At 37.3% G+C, this 23,789-nt stretch overlaps 1 protein-coding gene across 4 annotated transcripts in view; it reads left to right on the forward strand.

The window, feature by feature from the left end:
• The window catches only part of LOC124360581, a 497,152-nt gene that overhangs the window by 82,312 nt on the left and 391,051 nt on the right, over positions 1–23,789 (forward strand). For 3 of the 4 annotated variants that reach the window (XM_046814315.1, XM_046814312.1, XM_046814314.1), the window contains exon 1: positions 8,682–8,944. The exons of the other annotated variant lie outside the window; for it this stretch is intronic. The gene's annotated coding sequence lies outside the window, so the exon portion shown is untranslated. Of the gene's footprint in view, positions 1–8,681; positions 8,945–23,789 lie in introns of those variants that run through there. 4 annotated transcript variants of the gene reach the window in all.

Genomic DNA, 23,789 nt, shown 5'->3' on the forward strand with positions numbered 1-23,789 from the left:
GTTAGTGCCAGATCTTATCCTTCCACCCATAGCGTGGCAAAGTTATATCTTACGTGAGAGTGGATTGGTTTACACGGGATCAAACGTTAGTGCCAGATCTTATCCTTCCACCCATAGCGTGGCAAAGTTATATCTTACGTGAGAGTGGATTGGTTTACACGGGATCAAACGTTAGTGCCAGATCTTATCCTTCCACCCATAGCGTGGCAAAGTTATATCTTCCATGAGAGTGGATTGGTTTACACGGGATCAAACAATAGAGCCAGATCTTACCTATCCACCCACAGCGTGGCAAAGTTATATCTTACGTGAGAGTGGATTGGTTTACACGGGATCAAACGTTAGTGCCAGATCTTATCCTTCCACCCATAGCGTGGCAAAGTTATATCTTCCATGAGAGTGGATTGGTTTACACGGGATCAAACAATAGAGCCAGATCTTACCCCTCCACCCACAGCGTGGCAAAGTTATATCTTACGTGAGAGTGGATTGGTTTACACGGGATCAAACGTTAGTGCCAGATCTTATCCTTCCACCCATAGCGTGGCAAAGTTATATCTTACGTGAGAGTGGATTGGTTTACACGGGATCAAACGTTAGTGCCAGATCTTATCCTTCCACCCATAGCGTGGCAAAGTTATATCTTCCATGAGAGTGGATTGGTTTACACGGGATCAAACAATAGAGCCAGATCATACCTTCCACCCACAGCGTGGCAAAGTTATATCTTACGTGAGAGTGGATTGATTTACACGGGATCAAACGTTTGTGCCAGATCTTACCCCTCCACCCATAGCGTGGAAAAGTTTTATCTTACCTGAGAGTGGATTGATTTACACGGGATCAAACGTTAGTGCCAGATCTTACCCCTCCACCCATAGCGTGGCAAAGTTATAATCTTACATGAGAGTGGATTGATTTACAAGAGATCAAACGTTGACATTTTCAGACAAAATTGTCATTATCAGAACTAGTACACTATTAAACTAAAATTTTACATAGATGTTGCATGTTACAGAGTAGTTCACTTCTGAACAGTTCTTTCTAGTCCAAATGCTATGAAAATCAATTATTAATTTCTAAAGAGTAACAGTTGAAATTAAATGACACACCTGAGCATTACCGTTTCGTGTGTACAGGATTGATGAAACTGTTATTAAAGCATATAACATTGCAGACTGTGGGTAGAAATATGTACTAAATAGATTTGATTAACTTATATAAAAGGGTGAATTAATTTCAATTTCTTATATTGGCAACACTGACAGTTAAATAGCTGTCAACTGTTGAGAGTTTTTAATACCTCAAACATCAGTGTAAGGCCCACGCCTTTACGAAACGGGTAGTTTAACACCTCTAACGTGATAAAATTGTTCAATTATTCTACAGAAATTATATTAATTACAAACTTTGCATAGAAATTAAGGGAAGTCATCTACTAATGTCAATTAGTATTAAATGAAGTTTTATCCATCTGGAGTCGTCATAGTTTAAAATTTACAAACACACCACAAAACACAATCAACAAATAAGCAAATACCAAAACACATTTGATAAGCCTATACACACGATTGTATCATCCTAAATATTCGTGTACGATAGGCCTTTTAAATATGTGTCTCTCGTTATTTGTTTATTTATTCGTTGTGTTTTGGCTGTCTTTGTAAATTTTTAAAGCGTGACGACAGACGGATAATCTTTACTTTTAATTCTTACTAACGCCAGAAGATGACTTACTAGAAGTTTAAACTGTAGTATCGTTATGGCTATTGTTTGAGCTTGTACACGGAAGGCATGTATTAGGATTGTTGTCTATTGTAGTTCAGGGCTAAAATAATGTAGAAAATAATTAAAGGGAAGCTTATGGGCGATTTAACCGTCCTACTAAGCGAATAATGCGCACTATAGTGAAGAAACTTGAAAAACGGGAAGCATTGGAGATGAAGTAAGTAAAGTAAGGCCGGTGGGTCATAATGGGGTACGTTCAGCCGAGAATATTGCTGCTGTGAATGATAGCGTGACCAAAGGACCTGCAGTTATCAATTCGTCATTGTTCGCAGACTTTAAGCCTTTCTTATGGCTTCCTTTGGTGAATTTTCCATAAAGATTTGCACTTATACTGCTATAAAATCCAGTGAACTCAATAACTGAGACGCAGAGATCGGACAGCGAAGGATTTATGAGATGGGGATCAGCAGGAAATTGATGCTGAGCCCCTTCTTCTTAAATGAGGGAGAATTAAATCTCTCTGGATGTGTCAATAGACAGAATTGTTACGTAGGGGCGAAGAAAGTCTTCACGTTATACTATACATGCGATATCGTTGCATGCCCAAAAAGTAACTGTGTGTTGTGCGTTATGGCCAGGTGGCGTAGTTGGGCCCACACACTGAAGGCCGTAACCCTCAATGGTGAGTAGTATAGACACATAATAAACGAGTCCTTTAGGAATTAAATTGAAGATATTGATGTGGAAGATATGGGCTCTCAACAAGACGCCGCAACTTGCCACATCACTGCATGCTTTGAGTCTAACCTTTGAAGGTTGCATTATTTCACTTTATGGTGACGGCAATTGGCCGCCAAAATCATACTATCTACAACCCCTGTAATTTTTATGTTGGAGTTTCTACTCATAACTACGCTCACAAACCTGTAACGTTGGCAACAGAAAGCAAACACCCGCCAAGTTATAGCACAGTTAAGACTTGTCAAAACCTAACAGTAAACTACTTTAGAATCAACTGCTGAAATTGGACCAAACTCTTATAACAGTAAATTTATATTTACCTTACAAAAAGAAACTATAATGATTTTACAGCTTTCTTTCGTGATGGACGCGGACCCAGTAATTTGCTGTTATTATGGTTATTATTACGAAACCTTCTCAAATTCTCCACCTCAAGAACAAAAACTAAAAAATTATATAATAGATTACTTTTTAAGTATACAATTAAATAAGGTATTGTCTCTCAAATGTACATAACAATGTACACGAATTAAGATTTCTTTCGTTATATGTAACGTGTTCGACATTTCCGTAACGGGGTCGCAGTTGAGGTAGAATTGACCAAAGTTGGTTATCTTGTTGCATTCCAATTATTTTTACAACAAACATGAGTCCAATAATTTCTTATTCGACAAAACATCATTCGTTTCCAAAAGCATCTGAGGGTGTCGGTTTCATCAAGGTTGAGGTCACGGTGCCACATCACATAACCAGACCGCTGTTCAACGGAAGGATTCAGAGAAGACAATCCATCGGGTGGATTAACTAATACGATCAAAAATAATTCAAATCGTTAGTGTCATTATAAATACTAATACTTTCAATTTTTTTATCTTGTTATTTCTTTAAATGTAGAGTGGGCATAATACTGTCTCAAAATTTGAAATGTTCTTCACTATATGTAAATTACTGACTGTTGCTTTTGTTTTCTGGTTCAGGTGAAAATATTCTGTGTAAATCCACGCGCTTTGTTGATATCAAGTTCGTACTGATGTTTTATGCAGTTTCCATTGTTTTTCTCAAAATCTTCGACTCAACAACACATTTTTACAATCTTCGTGATTTGCCATTTCCTGGTAGCATTTTGAGCACTATAAAACAAATGTGTCTTTTCTATAAAATTGGTAATTTTTGAACTGTAGTCTAAGCTTTCTTTACATGTTATTTCCCACGGCACGGCGAGACATTTGTGTTAGCAGTAGCAGGATAATCTATCTTGCTCAGAGGCCACAATAATGATTTTGTGTATGTAGAATGCAATGTATTACAATAGACTTGCAGGGACTACGAGGCGGCAGAACTATGGCAGCCGGCCAATGTCAGGTTAGATTATCTGACAATTAGACCGTTATAACCTTTCTCAAAAGCGTCATCGCTGCTACAAAAACTGTTAAAGTGCATCGGTTTGCAAATAAAATGCTAAAGGGCAGCACTATTTCAAAATATAATCACGTCGTGGGCAACTACAACGGCGATCTTTGCTCAAGTCTGTGTAATTAGCGATGGGTGCGATTGTGCAATGATGAACCATTAGTGTACTAGTGGAAAGTTACGTCTGATATCATTCAGTCACTTCCAGTATAGTTGTAGACCACTGTGTCGATTATTCACTCACAGTCGTAGCATCTAAAACAAATTATAAGGCAAGTGTTGTCTTCATCAAAATCTTGTAATTTAGAACCCATGTACAATATAAAATCACCGAGAGCCAAGAGTCAATTTGCTGTTGTACTAGAACACAACCTGGTTTCTTTTGAAATCGATATAGAAACTGTCCCTACGAAAGCATTAACCACCAGCCGCGTTTGTTTTGGTGTATGTAAAAATTGAATATCAAACGAGTTAAAATATCAAATTATAATTTTTCGATGGCATATTATTAGTTTCACACACTCACTCAAAGCCAGCTCATACCCCTACTTAGGGAAGACTGAAATTCGCCATTTCCAACCAAATTGTAGGCATTTGGCTGATTGAACTGGTATTGTTTCCGTGAGTGTAAACATTTAGTCCTGTGAGGAATTTATAATTTGGGAATTTTATCCTTTTCGGTTCCTTCTCATCCCTTTCAAAACTAGTGCTGTTATAGATTCATACTTATGGACATTTTCTCTATTAAGTTCACGAAATATTGCAGTTGTGTGCTTATAAGACGCAAGTTGGATCTCGGATACTGGACTACTATACCACCTTTGTGGCTTTAAAATTTCATTTTCCAAGGCTAGACAGAAACAACATCTAGGTCTACGTTGGATTAATGTATACGATAATCGTGCGCCATGTTTACTATCATTAACAAAATGCAGCCACAAATCGTCTAAAACTAATGAACATTACTAAGGTTTAGGAACGCACAGATTGTGCTTTAACTCACAATAATAACATATAGTTTTTATGTTGTGCACAAAAGGTATCTAATCGTCTTTGTAGGATAATTTACACATTTTTAATATTTAACAATTGCTAAGCATTTATACAGATGAGTTGTCGTTTAGCTCTTAGGAATAAGTACTGAAGACCATGATTCTAATTAGTAATTAAAGAACGATTGTTCGCCTGAGAAATATCTTCAGCTGGATGAGATCATTGCGTCAAATGTGAGTCGGATGACGTAGAACAGAACTGTAGACTCCTGGGGGCGTGACCCTGACTGAGTGACTTTGACACAGTTTCACGAGGTCCTTACGTAACCTTGAAGTCTCCCCTGCCTACCTGCCTCGCTCTTCGGCCTGGACTGTATACATTGATCAGCCACTCACTACACCAAACAAACAAAACTTCAGGAACCCTCATGAGCGAGTGGAAAGCATAATCTGAATTTGTTTATTTATAACGCTATCAACATTTGTGGTTACTATTTTACAGCTTTTAGGAAGGATTATCAAATTCCTGAAATACAAACGTAAAGCAAAATGCAACTAACGTTACAAAAAACCATAGAAGGAGATCTAGAAGGTGACTTGCTAGGCACAAGCGATGACTTCACCAATCGCCTTGTGTACCTTGATATAGTAGCGGTGTCGCTCAGCGCAATCTCAAGTCAACAGATATTGTCTCCTCACAATAGAAAATTCGTGGCATTTTGATTTACACATACTCATATATGGCTATGGACAAAATATTTTCTAAAATTTAAAGTTCAAAAAAGGTGCGCTTGAAAGAAGAAATCTTCGGACATGTGGAGACTTTTAATAAAAGTTTGCACTAAAAGGATACACAGGTTTTTGGAAAAAAGTGTTACCTTCTTTTTATACCACACTCTTTCTAAATTTCTTTTTAAAGCTTCTAATTTGAATTTTTTCACAAATGGATGGTTTACGTTTTTGGCTGTTAAGAACACTTCCGTTGTTGATATTAACTAATCCCTACCATATTATTTTTTGAACCATCTTAATAATTTAGGTTACTGTTACATCATTATTACAGTCATGGCGGTCGTTGAATTCGTAGAATTAATCATGCCCTTTTTTACGCAAATAAAAAAACCTTTGGAATATGGATAAGGAAAACTGTACTATATTTTCTTCTGTATATCATGGATGTACATGTTTAGATTTAGATGGATACATTAATTAAGAATATACTAAGGACTTACCTGATGGTATAGGCTAGCGATATTGTTGACGATTATTTCGTTTGTACGATTACACCACAGTTGTATCGAGGTGAGGCGAGGCGAGGCAGGGTCTCCATAACCTTAGCATTGGCACCAGTTCGCGATGGAAGTGTGTCAGGGCTGTGGAACCTACACTGCGCGGCGGGGCACGGTGACCACGCTACTTCAGGGCTTTTCCTTCTTAGTCATCAGTGTTGCTCTCACTTATCGTATTGTATCCAATAGTACAATTTTACTGAAATCACTTGTGTAATTTCTTTATGTACTACACCTACTTGAAATCATGTGTGAAATAGTTGGTACAACCACTGTCACGATTATCATTCCCCAATCTATTTCTGGGGTCCTTTCTATCCTGTTTGTGTCGAAGAGGAAAGAGATGTTGATATGAATAAAGGGGGGGGGGGGTTATGTACAATAACCTCACGATAACGCTGTAACAGTCATAGAAGATTTCAGTAGCAAATGTATCATTTTGAGACCCCTACTAGCAGCAAAGGACCACTCGACCACAACTTTCCTTACTACCTGTCCTGTGTAAGGAGAGTATAACAAGCCAGTATTATGTCTTAACGAAATTATTAATTTATTATAAAACATCTAATTTTACGGTAGTCTTAAACGGACGGACAGATTTTCTCTCAACACCCATTGTTCAACTTATGATATCCTAATACACATATTTCCAACAAAGTAGATTCTCTGATCCACCACAATCCATCCCGCACACTATTATACACAAGAAAGTGATAAGGTTATGCCATACATTTTTAAGAAATTCCTAAAATGTGTTACTGAATATGCACTATAGCCTAAATATTTATGTGTTGATGTTAGTGACAAAACTGTCCTAGTCGATCACTGAGAATGTAAGTTATGGGGTCAGCGTCGTCAGCGATGGTTCAGCGAAGTCTGGTGGGTCACGCTGACCACATACTAGAGCAGCTCGAGCTGTCTCAGCAACGCACTCCGGTTGACAAATTCACTCTTACCTCAATTCTATACTTATATGATCTTAGGATTTTCCTCTCGACGAAATACATTAATGAAATTTGCTTTGATATCTAAAGTAAATACGCATCTCAAAGATAAATGCATTTTTTGGCATGGTATGGACATTTCTGATTTCAATAGTTAAATGTTTTCGAAATATTTATGATTGGACAACACAATTCAAAATTACAGGATTTTTGTGCAAATCAAAAAGGTCTGAGAGGTCATATCTGTACAGATCGTGTGGCACAGGTTCGAAATTTCTTCCTGTGCACCCCAAAAAGTCAAGGTCAAGTGTAAGTTTTGAACTTTAAATTCTACAGCTTTCTAGAGTTTTAAGTAAGATGAAATATCTGAAGATGAAACCTTGTAAGCTACAATTGGGGAAACGTCAGGCAATCAAGACATATTTCGAAGAAAACAAATTCATTAGTCGATTAAACTTTGGTGACGAATCAACTTTTCATATCGTGAAAAGATTAACTACCACAACGTGTATATTTAGGGAAGAGAAACTTGTGGAGTAAGTTGGAATGAGATAGATTCTAAACATCCTTTTGGCTGTATAGAAGAAATATATATACGGTTTTTTTTAGAAAATACGGTCAGAGGCACATCCAATATGGACGTAGCCAGCGAATAACTTACCCTTAACTAGAGGAAGATAGTAATGACTACATTTTGGTTCAAGATGGAGATCTGCCGCTCTGACACCATGATGTACGAGAACACCTCGATGACCAATTATGTTACTGCACGCTCAATAGGGCGTTCAAGTGACAACAATGTGTCACTCGTGCGTTTCCTGAATTCTCGCAGTCCGGACTTGACCAGAAGTGACTTTGAGGTTATGTTAAAGATGAAGTTTTATTCATCCTGACCGTTGAGGTTCTTGTTAAGGCAGCGCACAAGAAGAGCTACAGTAGAACCCCTCATATCCGGCCACCACGGGACCGAGCCCCTGGCCGGATAACGATTCGGCCGGATAAACCAACCTACAGTACACAGCACTTGACGAAACAAAACAATTGTACTGTACTGTACTAACCGCACTGGAAATAATCAACGAACTGTTTACAGGTTAAACCTATTAACTGAACTGAGGACAACACAGGAAAATGTAAACAAATGGATACACCAAAATAACGCAAGAGTCGTGGGAGACTAGTGCGTGCAACTGCGCGTCTGCAAGCCGTGGTAAATAAATTTCGATATTTGTTTCCGGGAAGTGGCCGGATAAACCGAGGTGCGGTAAAACCGAGGCCGGATATGAGGGGTTCTACTGTATAGAGACTATTGACGTCAACGCCCAGGTCCAACAGAGGCTGGCAGAACTTTACTATCGAATTGACGTCTGCCGCGTAACCCGTGGGGCTCGTATATACCATTAATTAAAGGCGTGTTACTGTGTTATAGTTCAAACTAGTTCTTTTTTAAACATAACTGATATAGAAGCTGTAGATATTTAAGCGTTGAGCACAGATATCCCCAAGCAGCTGTTTACCGATAGCACAGGATGAGAGAAGCTCCAGACGAGATGAAGCGAGTATACTGCACGGTTACATAAGGTAGTGTAGTGTAGTGCGAGTGCGAGTGCGAGTGCGAGAGTGCAGACCCCACTCCACGACTGCCGTACGGTGAAAGTGCGCTCGCCTCACTAGCGTCCCGACCTCCGCCCGCAACTCACCGTACTGTACCGTGCAGTGTCCGTGTGCTGTGTGAAGTGCCGCGCCGCGACGTGCGTGTCTGTGTGTCTCTCACCATACTTGTGGATGCTAATTGTGCTCTCTTTTTGGATTACTTTCATAAAGGAACACAAAACATAAGGTAAGTTTTTACGTCTGTCTCGACATAACCTATTTACTAGATACGTGCGCTTGAAATGGCAGGTGTTCATTTTGAGCGCTGCATATAAAATTGGTACAGCACAATCGTACACAATATTCCTAGACAGCCTTGTTATTTTTCACATGAAAGCGTTATATATTATATTTTATATTGGAATTCGTTGGATGAAACAGAGTTAAAATATTTGAAAAGTTTGTTTGACAAATAAAACGTTAGTTTTGAGTAATGCTAACGAAATTGGCACTGAATTGTACGGACTTGCTGATATGAGCGGGGCACGCTCTGGTCAGCTGTTGTTGCCCAAGCAGACTGGCCACCCTCGCGGCTTCAGTGATGCAACTGTCAAAGTACACCTCTTATCATTGAAGTGTCTAATTAACATTCGTTTGTTATGTTTGGCGGCATTGCTCTGTAGACTGTCCCCGGTCAGGCCAGTGTAGTAAACATGAGGAGAAAGAGAGAAAGAGAAAGGGAGAAGCTTACCGATAAGCTTTGAGTTTCTTGAACTTTTCACTATCGTGTACACATTTTCGCCATACCACGTGACGTTTGAGTGCTCAAATATAATTAATTGTTAATTAAAGTTATAATTAATAATTAAACCTCAATCACCAGACAAAAGCCTCAGGTAGATAGATAACAATGTAAAAAATAAACTTCTACATGGAATCAATTTACTCACGTTTAATTGTCCAACACCAATCGTAGTTATGGACTGAATAAACTGTAATAAAAACTCAAAATTAAGAGGCTTTCTTCAAAATATTCTTTCAACAAAACCAAAGTTCGTCCTGTCAAAACTTTCAGCAATAATTTATCATTAGTATCATTGTTAATGAAAAATTAAATCAAGAAAAAAGTATTCTTTTTATTGTTGGCAAACATTGTATTAACAGGTTCTGGAGGACTTATTAACAGGCTACGTTATCGTCGAACTAAGCAAGTTTGTAGGGTTGGCGGTTGTTTGTAGATAAATATCAGTCACTATAATTTAGTCACTAAACCAACTACTGAACGTCTAAAAAATAAGCCAATGTAATGGGACATGTCAGCCACAAGTTTAGACAGATGTAGTAAAATAACCATCTCTAGTATTACACCATAGTTGTCCAGTGACTGACAGTTTCGTGGGAATTGAAGGGTGGTTTCAACGTAAATAATTACATATCTTACTATCTAAATAAATGTTTTTACCTAGTACAAGCACAATTACAATTGCTCACAAGCAATAACAAAACTATTGCAATATTAACTCCTTGTACAGAAAAAGGTTTCTAGTCTAGGTTTCTAATTAACGATGTAATGGACCTGAGCAATATGACGCGGCGATACGTAAAACCGTTGAGATGTAATTATCGTTGTTTATAACCGTGCTGGATACTTGTTATGCTTATTATGAAAAAAGAAAGATATGATGATATATTTGTTGAATTTATATCAAATGGTGTAATAGATAGGCCTGAACACTTATGGCTGCGTTATAATTATCTAAGGGACTTGACAATACTATGAAGTAATACAATCAAATATACACAAACAATTCATAATACAAAGTAAGCTGTGTAGCCGTGTGTTTTACACATGTAATCAATTCTCTATTAAAACATGTAGGCCTACTTCAGTAGATTAGTTAAAGCTGTTAAATAAAACATAATTATAGTTTCGCTGATTTTTCCTCACAGTTGACATTGGCAGAGAATTAGAGCGTTCCTTACACTGCAAGATATTCTAATGGAAACTTATGTTTTTTAAACATGAATTGTACTAACTGTTTGATACTAAATACACATTTCACGATTAAGAGGATAAACGTTTAATATGTACAATCGTGATGCGGAAACATTTATATATGTTTGTTAGGAATGTATTAAAAATACGCCGACTTATTCTAACTGTAATAAGAGGAATCATACGTTTTGTTTATGCTACGATGTTAATATCATTCAAAAATAACTAGAGATCGGTTTTTGTACATAAAAAATACGAGTGACTGAAATAGTTTAACGTATTAAATATGTATTAACGCATGTGTATTATTGTTCGTGTTAATATAACTTCTGTCAATTGACAACTTGTTTTAAAATATTAAGTCCACAAGTTCATACAAAGAGTAAAATAATGTTCCTCAGATCATACTAACGATTTCTTAATAGATAACCTTATATGAAAAATAATAAAAGTTTGATATTTGCTCAATAAATACAATTAAAAAAATGTCGCATATTTAGGGAAGCATTGTTTAAAATAAATCTAAAAGCTTAAAAATGACGTCGGTAAACAGGATATTTAGTTACAAAAAATATAGTTTAACTAATTGTAAAACTGTTTGAAATTATAATTGTACCAAGTGTTAAATATTGGTTCGTAAATAGATAGCAAATTGCTTTGAAAACAATAAACTTAGGGTAATCTCAATTTGGACTTAAGCGAAGAAGGTATAATTTTTCTAAAAGCTGTCAAAACTCTATTGGTTGGGGTTAATAATGTATATGAACAACTACTGTATTTTATAATTACATAATAGCTTGATTGCCAAACGCGTTAGCACAAGTAATCCTTGATTTAAAAGCTATATATTATAGTTTGGCGCGTTATCCGCTCAATAACACAAACCCAACCGAGCTGAAAGTGAAACCTGGACCAAGTGAAAACTATTGCTCATTTTAGGGCCTCTACTTCGTATAGCAACAGAGAAATAATAAAATACCTGATCAAATATAATCTTACTTTCGTGTCCATAACTTGGGGTTGAAAATTAGTGCTTACGTGTGTGTAGTATGCAATATTAGATATAATGTTTTCCTGTACTTCTTACAGCAATAAGAGAATAATAAATTATATCTTGCAGGAACAAAATCTGCTTTGCTAATAAATTGAAAGAGAAAGTAGTTAGATTTTACTTAATAATGTCGCGATCTTTAATATCTATATCATTGAGAGAATTTCAAGACTTTTGTGCGGCGATTTTAGTCATCGACAACTATTATTTTATATAGATATTTGGTATCAATCGAAAGCCCTTACGCACCTACTAAGGATATGGACCTTTTATGGATTTGCAATACATCCAAATAATAGGGCTCTGCTCGACGGTCTTCCAAAGTTCCAATGTTAATCATATGAGACCATTTTTTTACTATAAAACAGAAAACACACTAATGTCAGGTTATTAAACGCCAAATACAAAATTTTATTATAACTTCTTTACAAATAGTTTTTGAAATGAATATGTGACGTATAGGTACATGCATAAGCTAACTTAAAAGCTGTGTTTAATTTGATGAGGAGCTTTTTTAATTGCCCTTTTAGTATGGGGCAGTGTTGTTCTGGTATAATTCAATATTATTTTGAAGATAATAATGATGTATCTTGATTATCAAATTTGTATCTTATTGACTTAACTTTAACCCTAACTGATACAAACATGAATAAACTTACAAAATGATTATTTTTGGTCTGCAGTGCAATGTAGACGACTGTAGAATAGATTGTTTCAAAATATAAACATACAAATATGCACTTTAATCCCATATGACTTATAACGCGTTTCGTTCTATGGTTTATGTTACTGGAGTCTTGACAGTAACATTTATAAAATTAGTAACAACTAACCTGCGTATGATGAAATTTGCATTAAATAAGACAACAAAAGTGAAAGTGTAATTCCCCGACATGTGCAGTTATCCTCCTGTCTGTGCGGTAATTCTTGATTGAAAGGCCTTAGAGACTTGACATTGGTACATAGGTTTGCCTTGGTCCAAGGTAGGACTGGGGGTCAAAAGGTTAAATGGCAGCAAAATCGCATGTAACACCGGACAGAAATGCTGTGAACACGGTCACGTTATATCAGTTCCATCGATACTGCTTCTTATAAGTTTATTTATCTGACTTATATGAATATTGAGATTGTTGTTTAGTGAACCAAACTGATATGGCCCCATTATCATTAAAAAATGTGTTTACTATTCTTCATGTATGAAGGTATTCCCACACATACGTCCATGCATAATGGTGAGGCTGATATCTGTACTAAAATGACGCGACTTGTATCACCGATTCTCTATTCATATTTTGGAACTCATAACCAGCCACTGGTTTGTGCGATATTAAGTAGATTTTAATTTTCTGTGAATAAAAATTTAATTTTATAACAATAAACTCACCTTCCTTTATGAAGAGTTTCATTAAACAAAAGAAGAGTCTCAAAACTTTTGCCAACTTTCAATAATTTTCTTCTGTTTTAATGACAGAGTTATGAATAATCTCACGGTATTTACGAAATATGTCCATCAAGTATTCTTTTAAAACATATTACTTCACTATGTATAATGATATAACGATATACTACTGTATAAAAGATGTAAATTATTATGCACGTTTCCTCTGGGCAATGTAAAGACTATCAAGATCTAGATGTCTCACTGAGCTTAGTAGTTAGAATCGGTCAACAGAATTCGCTAATGTTGCACCGGATACCGCCAATAGTAGTGTCAGACTTGACCGTCGGATCGCGCTGTGGTCAGTTGTTCCAGTGAGACCTCTGTGTTTTCTCTTTTCAGTGACGTAGGAGTTGACTTAAATATATAACGCAGCTGAATATATACTCTATGGAACTGAGCTGAGTTTTGAATGTTGGGCAACCTATGAATAGCTATTTTTCAAGCACTTATTTCAAACTATACAGTTATATTACAGAATACAACAGATAGAGCTTTGAAAACCAATTCCAGGTGCTTAGCTTGTTCTCTAGTAGATAGCCCTTCTACTAGACGATGTACTCGTAATTCAGACTCTTGTTGATCCCTCGCTAACTTTTAAAATTGTTTAAACGCATCAGCGGAACAAAGCCCTTATGGCAAAGATTTTCACGTGTTTTATGCGTTAGACATATTATGTACATATGACAATATTTCAAATACATTTCATAACGCTCACGTATACAAAGCTAAAAGTAACATAACAGACTTTAGTCTCACTGAATGAGTGCTATTTACACACTTAGTGGATAGTTTCTAATGTACTTTAAGGTTGATTTTAAATCTATCTACCGCCATATTATATAAATGGAAAACAGTTCTCTATATAGATATTAGTAAAATAAAAGTAAAAATAAAACAAATATATAAGTAAAAAGTATAAGTAAAGTAGTCTATAAGTAAAAATAAAAGAGTTGAGTAAACATTTTAAGAATTTATAGGATAGTTATAGAACTTATTTTATAAGCTCTGGCAATGAAATCGTCACCATAAAGTAAGGTTAAAACTACTGGATTAGAATTAGGGACATAGATTAAAATATAAAAGCACACCCCGTGCATTGTAGTCGAGGGAATTAAGTTAATGTATAAGAAGCACAATGTGCAATGGAAACTTTGATTGTGTTACACAAGAGATAACTTATACACACGGACAAGGTGTCCTGTGGTTCGGGGGAATGTATCAGTTCGTTCTGAGGTCCGAAGGTAGGACTGCGCCACGTAACTTTGTTACCATTAAAATATTTGCTAATTGACTTTTCACTCCACAGATGGCAGACCGAGCAATACATTTTTTCATCTATTACTCAATTTATAGCATTGGATCAAATCCAATGAATATTAGCACCAGTTACAGATATGAAAAACAAAACTCTGGCACTAAACCCGAATGCGTCAAGATAAACCATAACAACATTCAGTCATGCAATAGAAAGCGTCAATTAAAGTCACAAAAGATAAAAGCCCTAGCTGTGAGATCAAAATCGTCAAGTGGTGGATGGTCGTTGGTCGGTGGTGCGGTAAGGGCGCGGTGAAAGTAGGTAGTGAGGCAGTAGAGTGTGGTGAGGTGTAAGGCAGGAAGTACTGGAGGGGACGGTCCAGATGAAGGTTATGTCGAAGGCAGACCACTCCAGACCTCGACTCACGGTCGTGCCTTGGACTCAGGGTCCTCCCTAGGCCACATTCTGCCATTTGCTGCCAGCCTTTCTATTCTCCTCGGCTTTACGATTGTCCTCTAAGCTTCTGTTCTTTGCTATTATTTATAATTAGAGATAAAGGTTAGGCAATTGTTCTTACTCGATAAAGCTTTTCTTCAAAATTTGTAAAATTTTCGTTTTTTTCAGCTTAGATTTGAACTTTCTTTTGTTCCTTGTGTTTTGTACAGTACTAGTGTAGGCCTATTAGTTTATAAGAATTGTACTCTATATACTTCCTAGAAAGTACTTAAAACCGTATATATTAGCATATAAATTCCTGAAAATTAAAAAAAAACTAATAGGGTCGAAAAACTGTAATACGATCCATTTACAAAACAAAATAAATATTAATTGGCGCTGACAACTTTAAGCGTTTTAACTAAACTCGTATATTTCAATCACAAACAAGAGTAAATGAATAGATAAAACTGTAGATACGTATTTTTTTAATCAATTACTCACATTATCAGCCGTAGATGACAACAAATTCAAAGCTTTTGTACAAGATTTTAAATTCCATAGGTCTATATACACCTCGTCACCTCTTGCATTACCTTAAATTTATAATACAGTCATCGTCAAATTTCTACTAAAATTAATTAAATGGTGTTCTTTCTGTCTCTCTATCTCTGTCTTACTAGCTTTGCCAATAATGCTCAGTTTCACCAATTCACGGCACAATTGGAAATTCACTAGCTTCACTTTCAGTTAGTATTTAACAGGTTTCAAAGCTGTATTGGTAATACAACGACTTCGCCTACAGTTCTATCTCACTAGTTGCAGGGCACCGGCCTTGCCGGCAAGGCTATCTCGTCAACCTCAAAGCAATGCTGGGAATACAATACCTTCGGCAGCACCTCTTTCTGAGAAATATGGTGACGGGCCCTGCACGTAAGATAAATTAAACAATAATCAGAACTGTCAGGGGTTGTTGACGAATCTTATCAAAACAGGGGATTCGGAGGATTGAGGAAGTTTTTGAAAACGTCATACTCTATAAATAACAGTTTTTAAATAAATCAACAACATAATGAACAAATAGCTCACAAACGTTCGTTACGGTTAATCCGCTAGCTTAAAAAACTGATTTGATAAGTTCAAAATCTTCATATTAATATTATGATGATAATTGTAGATCTGTACTTTACGTATCACATAGATGCTAAAAAAGATGCCAGGCCAACGTTACCACAAAATTAAATTTCTTTGGTGAGAACTCGTAACTCAACGTGATGTTTATATGTGATGTAATTTGTCATATTAAAAACCGTAAGTGACAAAATTTGGTTTCTATTTGGTTCTGAGAAAATGATATTAAGGGTTGACTCTTATAATACAAATGTTAAGTACTACACGAAATCTCACCACTCACTGTACTAAGTGCAATGGTCGGAACAATTCCATAAATATCTGGGCTTGTGACAGACCACTCACTTTCTGGCATACTTTCCGATTCACCGGATGTTTTTGGAGCGTTAAGCCAAGGATCGTTACAACATCGTCGGTGCGGATTTGTCTGTCGTGACCATAAATTTGTCGTCGCCAAACTCTTACTCAGACTAATCTCACGTTTTATTATACAGGATGAGCTCAGTACTTGGCCATAATATAGATATATGTATTGTTTGTTGGTTTAGGTTGTAGTAAGGCGAAAACGAACAATTAAAACATTGTTTAAAACTTGTTTTTCTTCTAGACAATAATGTTTCTTTCTTATTTGTATACAATAATATTTCATTTGACTTCCATTAAGCGGAGGTGTGGTTTTAATATTCCTGAAACGAATTCAACACTATGAATTGCAGTAAAAAAGATTGCCGAAGCTTGTACGTTTCATAGAACTCAACCTATTGTAATTGCTCTCATGACGGAATTTCCGAAAGATGTTTTTGGGTTTTCTCCGATCATGAACCCCAGAATACTAAACCAACATAATCCGAAACATATATATAAGTACATATAAAAGGGTTTATGCAATATAACGGGAGCTTGTAAACACGAGAACGGCCGTACTTTAAAAAGTATTAGACTTGGAGCAGTGCTTGCATGTACCTGTAAAGCTTTGACGAGTTCTTTAGTTAGTCTTAAAATAAGAAAAGTTTCCATACGGCGGCCATTCACATTTCAGCAAAATTTATAACTCTACTCCCAACATAGATCCTAACCGGTACATTTTTGCAACTTTTCATCCACTTTTATAGATTTATTTTGGCAGGTGTCTGACCACACGTTATGTTAATTGAACACATGTGACAGGAACGACCAAATACAGAACAGTTTAACTTTGAACTCAGCCGGCAAGTGGATACGTATTCCAGTCTCAATATTACACAGAACATACACTTCACACATACAAACGTGTTACAACGTGCTTGGCACAAACATACTGTCACGTTCACTCACGAGCTGACTTCTGGTTTCACACTACGTAAATGGCTATACCAAGTCGTTCATTTTAACTATCCTTGGTAAACTTAACTTACGTTGGGATATGGACATTTATCTGGAATAATAAGTAGTTAAAAGGTGTGTATATATATATATATATATATATATATATATATATATATATATATATTTCGTTATATTGCATAAACCCTTTCATAGATACACATATTCATATAACATTAGATCATTCCCCTCTTGGCTCCATTCAGTTGTAACATAAATGTTGAATACACCTAGTGGTACAATCCAAGGAAGCCTTATTTCAAAAGATGTAACATTCTATGTACATGACTCTCCCCCTTCAGGACATACACAATGTTGTGCTAGCCTCGCCCCTTCGTTAAATACCATTTCTTGTCTGTGTGTACGATTTAAGTTTTAAAATCTACGACTGCTATCCCAATTGTTGAGGTATGTAACCTTTGTTAACTCTATACTGCTGGACATGCCTTGTCGAGACAGTGTCGGCAGGTATTGATGTCCTTCCCTATCTATGACACGGCTTGCGGAGTTTCTTAAACAGAAATTACGTCCTAATCTAACCGCCCAGCGGCTGATAGTTGCAAATCCTTTTGCCTCAACAGTGCTAATGTAACGTAGCCTTTGCTCCAAGGAAGTAGCCAGCGAGAGGGTCGAAGAGGTTCGGCCCCCCTCACATGTTCAATTTTTTCAATTACTTTTTTAGTAAACGATTATTATTATTTAAATAATTCAATGCTACTCTCTGTCCACTACGGAATAAGTTGTCTGGACCCCGTTCCTGGCTACGTTCTTGCTTTGCTCTGCCAAAATCCACACTAATTCCGGCTAAGTGTAATATTATAGATTATAATACGCAGTTCTTCCTATTGCTGTTTTGAAGAGATTAGGCATGGACACAGATATCACTCTCTGAGAAACGTTAACAGTCGACACTAACTCCAAACAGTTGACTCTAACACTGACTGTAGGCAATTGTGTTTGCTTCCTTTTAGGCCTTCAGAGGTATATGTTTGAGGTATAGTAACTTTGATACTGAAGTCGATACCTTGTCATATGCTGCTCTGGTGTAGTCCCACTCAGATGTTAGTTGGCAGGCAAGCGTCGCCCGAGAGACATTATCTTTTATATTGTTTGGCTCACTTCGAACCCTTCGTCATAGTAACTATTCCTCGTTTGGTGTCCTTAGCCCTCAGTTTTGGAGAGGTAAAACACTTGATCTTATATTCAGATATCTGGTTATTACTAATTCCCTTTGCCTCGACTTCCGTGATGCCAATAACTTCTAAATAAGAAGTTAGAAGCACATTTACCGACATCAACAGTTTTACACCCTATGCTGTTATTGCAGTTGGCACAAGATTGTATAAGCTATTGTAGTCAAATTGAGTCCTTTAAATACACACAGAAAGACAAATCTGATAAATAGTTATTGTTCTATTACTGTGTAAACGTAACTTCTAACTGATTATCGCTCTCCACTACAATCAGTAAAGTAACTTGGCTATACAGTATACATTATTAATTAGAAATCGTTTATACCTTTACAAAGTAAATCTCGGAATGAATGGTTGGTAATTAGGAGAATTAAATCCGGAGTAATATCTTCAGTACGATCGTTCACACTCGTAACTATCAGAACCCTACCGGGCCTTAGTTGGAGATACAGTATATGTTACAGTTAATGTTACGCAATGAAAACACTTACCTGAACGAATACCTCATATCTTTGATGGTGTAAAATTGTTATTTTTTTATTGTTAAAGGTATACATTTTAGAATTAACATTTCCAACTACTTTTTCTTCATAAATGTTAAAATCAATCCATATTTAGCTCATATTAAATCTTTCTTAGATATTATTGTAGTTGGTAAATCAATCAGGTCTATTGACTTGTTTTGAGGTAAGGAATGCTAACCAATATCCAATAGTGTAATTTATAACACTGTTTCATCAAATAACATAATAACTGATCCTCCAATATAATCAGTAAAGATTCGTTAATTATCCTCGCGGGTTATCCTTAGAGCAGACTCAGATGTTTCGTTTAGCTGTAGTAGTAATTCAAAATGGCATGGTACAATGCGACATGGGGGTAAAAACATTGCTGCTATTCGAGTCTAAGCTGTAGGTATGACGCAAAAATATTACTTTTACAATAATGAATCACGTTAGCCCTTTTACAAAAAAGAATCCTTTAAGAAATCTATTCTTACTTTGTCTTAATTAATTCTTCAATCATACTTATTTACCTAAAATTGTAATTGTACATGATATCATAATCCACATTACTCGTGATAGTGTCCAATCTAATAACTCTGGTTGGTAAATTCAATTCAAATAGAGAAACCTCAAGCAGCTTTAAAGTATCCAACACAGAAAAGTCTGTCTGAAACACTGTTTACAGTCCAATTCAACGGCCCCTAACCGGACATATAGTCCAATTCAACGGTCCCTAACCGGACATATAGTCCAATTCAACGACCCCTAACCGGGCATATAGCATCACTAGCAGTTCCTGTCCATTGGTTCTACTCGTAGTTATTAGCCTCAGAGACGTCTGGGGTTGGATTGTCTTTGACCATATACGTCTAACAGAGCTGATACGTTGTCGCTGAACTTTATGAGAAAGTCCTCACAAAAGTAGAATTTGAAGTAATTCCATTACTTAAGTTTGTTGCTTAGTTGTTGTAATAACGCAAATATAAGAGAATGGTTGTCTTGTATTGGCGTTTGTACAGATGAAGCTTCATGCATACTCATTCAGCGATCCAAATCACTAAAAGTAAGTAACGGATTTTGGCTAGGTACTGTTCCGATTTCGTCATAGGTAGACACACCAATAGCACGAAACAACGATTAAAAGAAAAACTTAAAAACAAACAAAGATGACACATTTCTGTACCTGACGGTGAAATATTACTTATTCCACCTATAACATTGTAAAAGATAACGTATGCATGGTGAGAAGGGTTTAATTGTGCACATGATGAACAATGACACCTCTTCTCTAAATTACTCTTGATTTTGTAGTATAGATGATATTGATGTCAAAACGATACAGAGCGTTAATTTTTAACTTCTTCGTCTTCAAACTCAAGGAGTCAAGTCTGTGGCAGCGTAAAGTGAAAATGAGCTGATATCGACATTTGCACTACAAAAGATTCTGCATTCTAGCAGCACTTGCTCTATTCCCAAATATAGTGAAGAGGTGTTTCTGGATAAATATTGTAGCTTCTATTTTGTCTGGTCAATATTTTGTTTAAAACCGTGCAAGTATCATCGTATGTTTCCTTTCCTTTAGACGGTACATTTGCAGTAATGCCGGAGTATTTTGTATGAGATGAACGACCAATAAAATACCAGAACGTGACTCATGCATGTTATATGAACATAGTCTAAGAGTGAACACTGTTTCATTTGGACCAACATATCTGTTATTCAGGAAATAATAACCCTAATGATGAAGCTGTTCTCGCTTCTACAAACCCACACTATCAAGGCCCTTTATACATATTTATAAAAGAACTCATATGTAGAGGGTGGTAAAGAACTACAAACCTATTGGTACATTTCCATAGTAAAAGGTTGTACAAGTTTGTACACACTTGCTTTTTTTCTTTTATTATTCTGATCAGCTATTCTCTTTGTTTTTTCAACAAAACAGTTTGAATATGTTCTCTTACAAATTTTGTTTTTATACAAACTGAATGAGGGTTCAAACTATGGAGCTACATGTGTTCAGTACTAAATTCCATACGTTGGTATCACTGGGCTCAGAGATTGTATGTGTATCTCTAAGTTGACAATTGTCGAATAGGCTCACTAGTAAATTAATATGAGTCAACCCTCATTTTTAAATTCCATTGTGTACAGAAATGTTTCAAAATCTCGATAATCTTTGTTAATAATAGAACGTGTTATTTTACCATAGAATGCAAAAACACTGACAATTATGTCAGGTCTATTATTGGTTGTCTCATATAGTTTCATACTTTTTTCTATTTTCTGGCCATAAGCTGTTGCACGTAAATGTGATTGCAGGATTTCCGAATTTTCTGAGCATAGCCATTTTCTGCGTCATATTTTGGAGACTACCTGTAAAAGAATTAGGAAGGATAATAATGTGACAGGTTTTAGACCCTTTCGTTGAAAAGAATATAGCAGACCTCTTACAGAGGTACATTTAAAGTTAATTTAGAGCACTCCAATCTGTACAGTAGAGTACACACTAATCTAACAAATTTAAATTGTTATTTATTAGCCTATGATTTTACTTTATCAACTTGATGGTACATCGGTTATGTTTGGCTGTAACATTTGACACTAGCAAAATAACCATTTATCAAACAAAACGCGACAGAACTGTAAGCCTCAAACGTTAAGTAACCAGCTGCAATACAGTGTAGCCGGTTCGCGTGCCGTCGCCAGTTCTGTGTATCGCAGAATACCGTTCGCAGGAGAAACTCTCACGGCGCGGGGCGGCGATCCATGGCCGCCTGTGATTGTGATAGCGAAAGTAAAATGAAAGGAGTTTCTGCGGTGAAAGCGGTAACGTCATGCTAGCAACAGCAAACACTCGCTCTGGGGTTTCCGCTACTGGAGACGGATGACAATACAACACGATCTTGGTGACAGTAGACGTCTCTTGAGCCTACAAGTACTGTATGCTAGCAACAGCAAACACTAGCTCTGGGGTTTCCGCTACTGGAGACGGGTGAGGATACAACACGATCTTGGTGACAGTAGACGTCTCTTGAGCCTACAAGTACTGTATGCTAGCAACAGCAAACACTAGCTCTGGGGTTTCTGCTACTGGAGACGGGTGACGATACAACACGATCTTGGTGACAGTAGACGTCTCTTGAGCCTACAAGTACTGTATGCTGGCAACAGCAAACACTAGCTCTGGGGTTTCCGCTACTGGAGACGGGTGAGGATACAACACGATCTTGGTGACAGTAGACGTCTCTTGAGCCTACAAGTACTGTATGCTAGCAACAGCAAACACTAGCTCTGGGGTTTCTGCTACTGGAGACGGGTGACGATACAACACGATCTTGGTGACAGTAGACGTCTCTTGAGCCTACAAGTACTGTAAGCTAGCAACAGCAAACACTCGCTCTGGGGTTTCCGCTACTGGAGACGGATGACAATACAACACGATCTTGGTGACAGTAGACGTCTCTTGAGCCTACAAGTACTGTATGCTAGCAACAGCAAACACTCGCTCTGGGGTTTCCGCTACTGGAGACGGATGACAATACAACACGATCTTGGTGACAGTAGACGTCTCTTGAGCCTACAAGTACTGTAAGCTAGCAACAGCAAACACTCGCTCTGAGGTTTCCGCTACTGGAGACGGATGACAATACAACACGATCTTGGTGACAGTAGACGTCTCTTGAGCCTACAAGTACTGTATGCTAGCAACAGCAAACACTCGCTCTGGGGTTTCCGCTACTGGAGACGGATGACAATACAACACGATCTTGGTGACAGTAGACGTCTCTTGAGCCTACAAGTACTGTAAGCTAGCAACAGCAAACACTCGCTCTGAGGTTTCTGCTACTGGAGACGGGTGACGATACAACACGATCTTGGTGACAGTAGACGTCTCTTGAGCCTACAAGTACTGTAAGCTAGCAACAGCAAACACTCGCTCTGGGGTTTCCGCTACTGGAGACGGATGACAATACAACACGATCTTGGTGACAGTAGACGTCTCTTGAGCCTACAAGTACTGTATGCTAGCAACAGCAAACACTCGCTCTGGGGTTTCCGCTACTGGAGACGGATGACAATACAACACGATCTTGGTGACAGTAGACGTCTCTTGAGCCTACAAGTACTGTAAGCTAGCAACAGCAAACACTCGCTCTGAGGTTTCCGCTACTGGAGACGGATGACAATACAACACGATCTTGGTGACAGTAGACGTCTCTTGAGCCTACAAGTACTGTATGCTAGCAACAGCAAACACTCGCTCTGGGGTTTCCGCTACTGGAGACGGATGACAATACAACACGATCTTGGTGACAGTAGACGTCTCTTGAGCCTACAAGTACTGTATGCTAGCAACAGCAAACACTCGCTCTGGGGTTTCCGCTACTGGAGACGGATGACAATTACAACACGATCTTGGTGACAGTAGACGTCTCTTGAGCCTACAAGTACTGTAAGCTAGCAACAGCAAACACTCGCTCTGAGGTTTTCCGCTACTGGAGACGGATAACAATACAACACGATCTTGGTGACAGTAGACGTCTCTTGAGCCTACAAGTACTGTATGCTAGCAACAGCAAACACTCGCTCTGGGGTTTCCGCTACTGGAGACGGATGACAATACAACACGATCTTGGTGACAGTAGACGTCTCTTGAGCCTACAAGTACTGTATGCTAGCAACAGCAAACACTCGCTCTGAGGTTTCCGCTACTGGAGA

This window comes from Homalodisca vitripennis, chromosome 4, assembly GCF_021130785.1.
Source record: "Homalodisca vitripennis isolate AUS2020 chromosome 4, UT_GWSS_2.1, whole genome shotgun sequence".
NCBI lineage: Eukaryota > Metazoa > Arthropoda > Insecta > Hemiptera > Cicadellidae > Homalodisca > Homalodisca vitripennis.